The 8,974-nt window shown below is 51.6% G+C and overlaps 1 protein-coding gene across 1 annotated transcript in view; it reads right to left on the bottom strand.

Moving 5' to 3' along the window:
* The window catches only part of LOC140428714 (lysozyme C-2-like), a 39,833-nt gene extending 31,362 nt beyond the window's left edge, over nucleotides 1-8,471 (bottom strand). The window contains exon 1 of the mRNA XM_072515439.1: nucleotides 8,196-8,471. The gene's annotated coding sequence lies outside the window, so the exon portion shown is untranslated. The remainder of the gene's footprint in view (nucleotides 1-8,195) is intronic.
* Nucleotides 8,472-8,974: the final 503 nt, after the last annotated feature.

Below are 8,974 nucleotides of genomic sequence, written 5' to 3' on the forward strand. Positions count from 1 at the left end.
CCTAGCATATCCATGCACTCGCCCTGCCTGCCTCTCTCGGGCAAGAGGGAATGAGAGGAAGCAATCGCTGTTTGCACAGAGACCTCTCTTATACAACAATGAAATGAAAATCGCTTATTGTCACAAGTAGGCTTCAATGAAGTTACTGTGAAAAGCCCCTAGTCGCCACATTCCGGCGCCTGTTCAGGGAGGCCGGTACGGGAATTGAACCGTGCTGCTGGCCTGCCTTGGTCTGCTTTAAAAGCCAGCGATTTAGCCCAGTAAACTAAACCAGCCCCTCGTACTGCACCAGCCCCAATGCACTGCAGACTGCAAGTGTTGCGCATATTTTGAAAAGCAGCCTAGACATAGCCTGAGGCATCATAGGCTTGATCCCTCTCCACCAACCCCTGCTCCCTAACTTCCCCCTGACTCCCCCCAAATCTCTAAGCCCTTTGATCCTCTGAATTTCCCCATCCTCCAACTCCCCTATCCTTCGCCTCCTGACCCTCCAAATCGCCAATCTCCCAAACCCCCGGAACCTCCATCTATCCCCTGACCCCCTCACAATTAGGTGGGGTTACGGGGATAGGGCGGAGGCGTGTGTTTGGGTGCGGTGCCCCGAAGGGTCGGAGCAGACTCGATGGGCTGAATGGCCTCCTTCTGCACTGTAGGGATTCTATGATTCTATGAATCGAACCTGACATGACCTCACCACCCTGCAACCTACCACTACGCTGCCCTACTCAAGTGGCACCCTAACCACCCTACTACCCTACCATCCTACCCCCTACCCACTTATCTCACTCACACTTATTCACGAACACAGCAAAAGCTATTTAAATACGCCAAAGATTCTCAATGTGTTGGAGAATGAAGACTTCACAAATTACAGTGGCTTGTGCCATTAAAGGGGCCATGTCTTGGCTTCTCCGATGATCCCGCACTACAAAGAAGAATAGGCACACTCCGTATTCCTGAATAGGCCCCGTTTGGAGGTCCGAGGGAGGAATGCAGAGCTCTGACGCTGTGGAGAAATATAGAAGCAGAGTGACACTCCAATGGCTAACATTCAAGCTGTGAGCTGATCGGGGTAGTGGACGTTTGGCATTCCCACTCTCTCCAACTGGAATTTCCTTTGCTTATTTTGCACAGGGCAGAATCTCAGCTTGTTCGAGCACACTCCCAAATTCTGACTCCCTCCACCCCCCTTCACACTGCCCTCCACACCCCAGACCCCCCCCCTCCCTTTGCCTACTTTGGTTTGAAGTTATCCGAGTCTGGTAAACATTAATGTTTTGGACATGAGCACTGTGCTGCCTGGGTTAACAATCTGCTGCTGTCTTTCCAAAGAATCATTCACATTGCTTGTTTTCAACACTGAAATAAATACTATCAATCCCCTGGGTCATGGTGAGGCTGTTTCTCACAATCCCAGGACATTGCTACTCCAGGACCTGAGAGGAGAGCTCAATCGTCTTCAGCTGCTCCATCAGTTATTAAAGGAAAGAAAGAGCTCGCATCCATAACGCCCCTTTCATAAAGCTCCCAAATCACTTCCTAGCCAATAAAGTCTAGATACTGTTGTGATGTGGGAAAAATGGCAGCCAATTTGTGCACAGCAGGCTCTCACAAACAGCATTGACCAGATAATGTACGTAACTTCCTGGCTCCCCAGCTTCGTACAAGGGGAGAACTCCAAAGATGCGCTAGGAATCCCTCTCGGAATTCCCAGGTGTGGTATTATCAGGTATTGCAGTACCCGAGAGGCTGAAGACCATTGGTTAAACCTAGGAGTTTACCATTGGCTGTTCGGTACGTAGCTCCGCCCTGACAGGCGGGGTATATGAACCGGTGCAGTCCCAGCAGCCCTCATTCTGTACCGAAGCTGCTGGGGAACAGTTCTAGTCTATTAAAGCCTTCAGTTATGTTACTACCTCATCTTTAATCGTAATTGATCGTGCATCAATTTAATAGACTACACTTAAGCTGAAAGGATAGATCTCCGAATCAAGCCGGAGTGTCTACAACTCAGCCCCCACACGGAGAACTCGGCGGCGATATTTAAGCACTGGCTGGCGTGTTTTCAAGGCTACCTCGAGACGGCCGGAGGCGCCCCCTCAGGAGAACAGAAACTGCATCTCCTGCACTCGAGAGTAAGCCATGGGATCTTCACCCTCATTGAGGAGGCGGAGGACTTCGATGCTGCGAACAAACTGTTAAAAGGACATTATATCCGCCCTGTAAATCAGATCTATGCACGTCACGTGCTTGCAACTAGACGGCAAAGCCCCGGAGAATCATTGGAGGAGTTCTACCGTGCGCTACTGGTGCTGGGCAGAAACTGTGGCTGCCCGCAAGTTTCGGGCAGCGAGCACACGGAACTTCTAATCCGGGATGCCTTCGTAGCAGGTATGAGCTACTCAGAGATCTGCCTAAGACTCTTAGAAAAAGACACCTTGGGACTTAGAGAGGCATGGGCCCTGGGAGGGTCCATGGACGTTGCCTCCAGGAACGCGCAATCCGTGCACCCGACCGCGTGGCGGCCCCCTAGGCTGCGTGGCATCCTGCAGCAGCAGCCCCACAGACCTTCCCCATACCCCCGCAGGCCTGCGCTGTAAGGCGGCCCGGTAACTACGTCGGGCCCGGCTGTTTCTTCTGCGGGCAGGCGAAGCACCCCCGCCAGCGCTGCCTGGCCCACACCTCCACCTGCAAAGGGTGCAGCAAGAAGGGCCATTTTGTGGGAGTCTGCCAGGCACGAGCCATGGCCGCGGTCTCCAGCAACTCCGGACCGCCGCGGCAACCTTCCCTTCGGGCCCCAGGCGGCCAGCACTCACCGCCACCCACCTATCCTAGGGCCACATGCGACCCACGGGAATGGCCATCTTGCCCCTCGGACACCACGCTGGACGGATGGGAGCCGCCATTTTGCCCATCCCCGCTGACATTTTGTCCATCCCCGACCACCTTGTGCGACCCATGGGAGATGCCATCTTGGAGGGGGCCCCAGGCCCCCAGCACGGCCGACTACACGCTGCCCGATCAGAACCTGCAACTACTTCACCTGGCCTCGGTGACTCTGGACCAAAGTCGACCTCGGACACTCGCAACAGCAACGATGACGGTCTTCATCAACGGCCACGAGACGGCCTGCCTGATCGACTCTGGGAGCACGGAAAGCTTTATACACCCCGACAAGGTAAGGCGCTGTTCAACTGTTACCCACCCTGTAAACCAAAGAATCTCCCTGGCCTCCGGGTCACACTCAGTGGAGATAAAGGGTTTCTGCCTAGCGAACCTCACTGTCCAAGGCAGGAAATTCAACAAGTTCCGCCTTTATGTCCTGCCGCACCTCTGCGTGGCTACACTCCTGGGGTTGGACTTCCAATGTAACTTGCAAAGCCTGACCTTCAAATTCGGCGGCCCTATACCCCCCCTTACTGTCTGCAGCCTCGCGACCCTTAAGGTCGACCCGGCTTCCCTGTTTGCGAACCTCACCCCGGATTGCAAATCCGTCGCCACCAGGAGCAGACGGTACAGTGCCCAGGACCGGACCTTTATCAGGTCAGAGGTCCAAAGGCTGCTAAGGGAAGGGGTCATCGAAGCGAGCAACAGTCCCTGGAGAGCTCAAGTAATGGTGGTAAAGACCGGGGAGAAGCATAGGATGGTCATTGGCTACAGTTAGACCATCAACAGGTTTACACAGCTGGATGCGTACCCTCTCCCCCGTATATCCGACCTGGTAAACAGGATCACGCAATACAAGGTCTTCTCCACGGTGGTTCTCAAATACGCCTACCATCAGCTACCCCTCCGTACTAGTGACCGCAAATACACTGCCTTCGAAGCAGATGGGTGGCTCTATCAATTTTTAAGGGTTCCCTTTGGTGTCACTAACGGGGTCTCGGTCTTCCAACGCGAGATGGACCAAATGGTTGACTGGTACGGCTTACGCGCACCGTTCCAGTATCTTGATAACATCACCATCTGCGGCCATGACCAGCAGGACCATGACACCAACCTCCGAAAATTTCTACAGACCGCGAAAATCCTTAACTTAACGTATAATAAGGATAAATGCGTATTTAGCGCCGACCGTCTAGCCATCCTCGGCTACGTAGTGCGAAATGGAGTTATAGGCCCTGACCCTGAACGCATGTGCCCCCTTATGGTGTTCCCCTTCCCTCACTGCTCCAATGCCCTGAAGCGCTGCCTCGGGTTTTTCAGCTATTACGCCCAGTGGGTCCCAAAGCCCGACCCCTAATCCAGTCCACAACCTTCCCCCTGTCGACGGAGGCCCGCCAGGCCTTCAGCCGCATCAAAGCAGACATTGCAAAGGCCACGATGCGCGCCATCGACGAGCCCCTCCCCTTCCAGGTCGAGAGCGATGCGTCCCACGTAGCTCTGGCCGCCACCCTCAACCAAGCGGGCAGACCCATGGCCTTCGTCTCCCGTACCCTCCATGCTTCCGAAATTCGCCATTCCTCGGTCGAAAAAGAGGCACAAGCCATAGTCGAAACTGTGCGACATTGGAGGCATTACCTGGCCGGCAGGAGATTCACTCTCCTCACTGACCAACGGTCGGTGGCGTTCATGTTCGAAAATGCACAGTGGGGCAAGATAAAAAACGACAAGATCTTTCGGTGGAGGATAGAACTCTCCACCTACAACTACGAGATCTTGTATCGTCCCGGGAAGCTAAACGAGCCTCCTGATGCCCTGTCCCACGGCACGTGTGCCACCGCACAAGTGGACGGCCTCCGAGCCCTCCACGAGGACCTCTGCCACCTGGGGGTCACTCGTTTTTTCCACTTCATTAAGACCCTCAACCTGCCCTACTCCATCGAGGAGGTCAGGACAGTCACCAGGGACTGCCAAATCTGTGCGGAGTGCAAACCGCACTTCTACCGGCCAGAGAGGGTGCACCTGATAAAGGCTTCCCGTCCCTTTGAACGCCTCAGCATGGACTTCAAAGGCCCCCTCCCCTCCACCGACCGCAACACGTACTTCCTGAACGTGATTGACAAGTACTCCCGGTTCCCATTCGCCATCCCCTGCCCAGACATGACCACAACCACCATCATCAAGGCCCTCCAGGGTATCTTTACACTGTTCGGTTTCCCCGCGTACATACATAGTGATAGGGGGTCCTCCTTTATGAGCGACGAACTGCGTCAATTCCTGCTCAACAGGGGCATTGCCTCAAGCAGGACGACCAGTTACAACCCCTGGGGAAATGGGCAGGTAGAGAGGGAGAACGGAATGTTCTGGAAGACCGTTCTACGATCCAGGAATCTCCCAGTCTCCCGCTGGCAAGAAGTCCTCCTGGAGGCCCTCCACGCCATCCGGTCTCTGCTCTGTACAACGTCTCCTTGTCTTCCCCAGGAAGTCCTCTTCCGGGACCTCACTCCCAACCTGGCTAGCAACACCCGGACCCATCCTGCTTCGGAAGCACGTGCGGGCGCTTAAGTCGGACCCATTGGTCGAGAGGGTCCACCTGCTGCACGCTAACCCCCAGTACGCCTACTTGGCGTTCCCTGACGGCCGGTAAGATACAGCCTCCCTTCGGGACCTGGCGCCCGCCGGAACCCCACGCGCAACCGAACCATTACCCCCCCCCACCTCCACAGCACCTCACAGGAGGGTCAGTCCTCCCACTGCTCCTGCCGAGGCCCTCCCAACCACCGACGCCCCCTATAGGCACCCCCCTCTCGTGTCAACCATTTGCCCCACCAGCGCCGTCTAGGGGTGACGAAGCTGCCATGGAGGCCGACGCCACACTCCCGGAGTCGCAGACGCCTGGACCCCCACCAGAATCACCACCGAAGCTCAGACGATCCAGGAGGACGACCAGGCCACCCAACCGACTAATTGCTTCACTGTAACTGTCACTGTAAATGAACACTGAATGTATATATCTTCCACGCTTGTAAATATTCACGACAACCCTGTAAGGAGGTATCACGGTACCTCCATATCTGATCATACCATGTTAGATGCATTTGTAACCACTGGCCACCACCCCAACCGGACTCTTTTTTAACAGGGGGTGAATGTGGTATTATCAGGTATTGCAGTACCCGAGAGGCTGAAGACCATTGGTTAAACCTAGGAGTTTACCATTGGCTGTTCGGTATGTAGCTCCGCCCTGACAGGCGGGGTATAAGAACCGGTGCCGTCCCAGAAGCCCTCATTCTGTACCGAAGCTGCTGGGGAACTAATCTAGTCTATTAAAGCCTTCAGTTATGTTACTACCTCGTCTTTAATTGTAATTGATCGTTCATCACCAGGGAAGTTTTGTGGTAGTCATCACTAGCTGTATTGTATGTATTACGGTAAGACACATATACTAGAGGTACATGGGTAAATCCCTGCCTGCTGGCTCCGCCCAGTAAGCGGCGTATAAACGTGTGTGCTTGCCGGTGCTGCAGCCATTCTGGTTCCAGCTACAGGAGACACAACATCTTTGCTCAATAAAGCCTCGATTATTCCACTACTCTCGTCTTTGTGGTAATTGATAGTTTACCTGTCAATTGTTCAGAAGCGCGAGCTTCCCCTGGACAATTGCACTGCGTTGGGCTCCGTCTGACAAAGTGATTCAAATTGCCGAGTTCAGATGTTTCTGCCAGTTTTACATTAATAGTTACTCTGAAAAAGTTAGAAGAAATAAAAACACTTCTAACTTCAGCGTATTTTAAATATCCAGACTGAGCCCCTGTAAGAGACACTCCCCACACCCCCGAACCCCCAGGACACTCCCCTGCCCCCACACCCACTAAGGACCCCCTCCCCCATGGTATTCCCCACTGGCAAACTCCCCCCCCCCCCTTTGGACTTACCCCCTCTCCCCGGACCTGACCGAACCTGGATGGAGCTCCTCCTGACCCAAAAGCATTTACAGGTGCACGGAGTGTGAGAGTCGGCAATCCACTTGACAGGAACAGCGTTGGAGCCAACTTAACCCAACGTTCTAAATTCAGATCATACAAACATAAAGAAGAGGAACAAGAGTCAACCCCTTGAGCTTGCTCTGCTGGTCAATATGATCATGATTGATCTGATGTGACGAAAGGTTCATTTTCCAGTCTTAACCCCCCTTGTCAACCAAAAATCTTTTTCACTTGGCCTCGAATATATTCACTGACCCAGTCACCATTGCTCTCTGAGGGAGAGAATTCCAAATGCTTAGAGAACAAATTCTTCCTCATCTTAGTCTTAAATGAGAGGCCCCTTCGTTTGAAGCTATACCCCTATTTCTAGATTCCCCATGAGCGGAAACACCCCCTCAGCAATTAGAACCGTACGTTTCAATAAAAACACGTCTCATTCTTCCAGACCCCAGTGAGGACACAACCGGCTCAATTTTTCCTTTTAGGACAATCCCTTTATCCCAGAAATCAGCCGATTAAATCTTCTTTGAATTACCTCCACATCAATTAATCCCTCCATAAGTAGAGTACCCAAACCGCACATGGCACTCGAGATGTAATGTCACTATTCCCCTGTACAGTTGTAGTAAAACTTCCCTACTTTTATATGCCTCCTCACTTGCAATGGAGATTAACATTTCATTTGCCTTCCTAATTACTTGCCGATATATATGCTAACATGTTGTCATTCATGCACTAGGATACCCAGGTCCCTCTGTAGCACTGCTTCTGGCAATCTCTGTCAATTTGACAAATACCCTACTTTTGGATTTGGATTTTGTTTATTGTCACGTGTACCGAGGTACAGTGAAAAGTATTTTCTATTCTTCCTGACTGTGGCAACTAGGGGCTTTTCACAGTAACTTCATTGCATTGTTAAGTGTGCAATCTCACATGTACAACATCTGACAGTGATTTCCCCACTCACTTAAACAATTCATATCTTTATGGCTACATTTTGTATCCTCCTCACAGCTCGCCTTCCTACCTATTTTTATATTGCCGGAAATTTGACTAAAATACTCTTTCACCTCAGTTTTTCATCCAGACTGCAAATAGTTTCTGCCTCAATGCAGATCCTGCTTTCACTTTACTAGTTCCATTTTGCCAATCTGAAGGTGACCCATTTATTCAAGATTGCCTGTTGCATGTTGGCTTCTATCTGGAGCTGATCACATGGTTAGATGTGCTTTTCTTTAAAACAACTTCTCAAGGTGCATCATCAAGGGGGATTTCCTTTCCGAACCTGCAGCGCAGTCAGAGATAAGGATAATTACACTGACTCACCTGAAGGCTGTCCCTTCAGACGTTGGTCGCGTCAGAAAGATTGGCGGATATCTCCAGCTTAAATCTCAACAGGAGGGGTTGTGATTCCTCTTTCCACATTCATGCAAAGAGATCGCTCCCCTCTCTAACCTCACGCCTCTCCCACTGCCAACGGCATGTTCCTCCCCCACTGCCAGTACAAGGCAATGGGACACTTCCACTCCTCGAACTCTGGTGTTGCCAACTCTTGCCTTCCTGGGAGGGAGGTACTGTGAGGTTGGAAACAGGATAGATTAGTGCATACTCAACAGTACACTGCTTGAAACAATTCTTCGGAGTGCAGGATGTTACATTTTATCCACGCCCAATATCTTCCACAACTTATCATTAACTCAATATCATGCACAGGATAGAATATTATGTCCTCGCCCAGGTCAATGTTTAAACATTAAAGGAGTACAACACAAGATAGTAAGCAATAAATACAATGCCTATTCTCTTTACTGTGCAGTAGTTCTTAAACAGATACATCTCCAGCTGGGGACCTCTGACTTCAGATGATGTTGTGTACACAATTTGCAATCAGTTGACGCCTATATTTGGTACAGAGCTCCCTGAGTGATGTGCTCTGAGGACCCCCCACCCCCCACCCCCACCTTGATAAGCAGCTGGAAGGCCAGAAGAAAATGTATCATTTGAGAGGAATGAGAGCAATGTCCAGGTTGTCATCATGTTAATGGTAATGTAAGTATCTCATCCCAGTAAAATTATAGGAAAAATAATAACAATCTGATAAAAAT

The sequence above is a fragment of the Scyliorhinus torazame genome, chromosome 8, assembly GCF_047496885.1.
Source record: "Scyliorhinus torazame isolate Kashiwa2021f chromosome 8, sScyTor2.1, whole genome shotgun sequence".
Taxonomy (NCBI): Eukaryota; Metazoa; Chordata; class Chondrichthyes; order Carcharhiniformes; family Scyliorhinidae; genus Scyliorhinus; species Scyliorhinus torazame.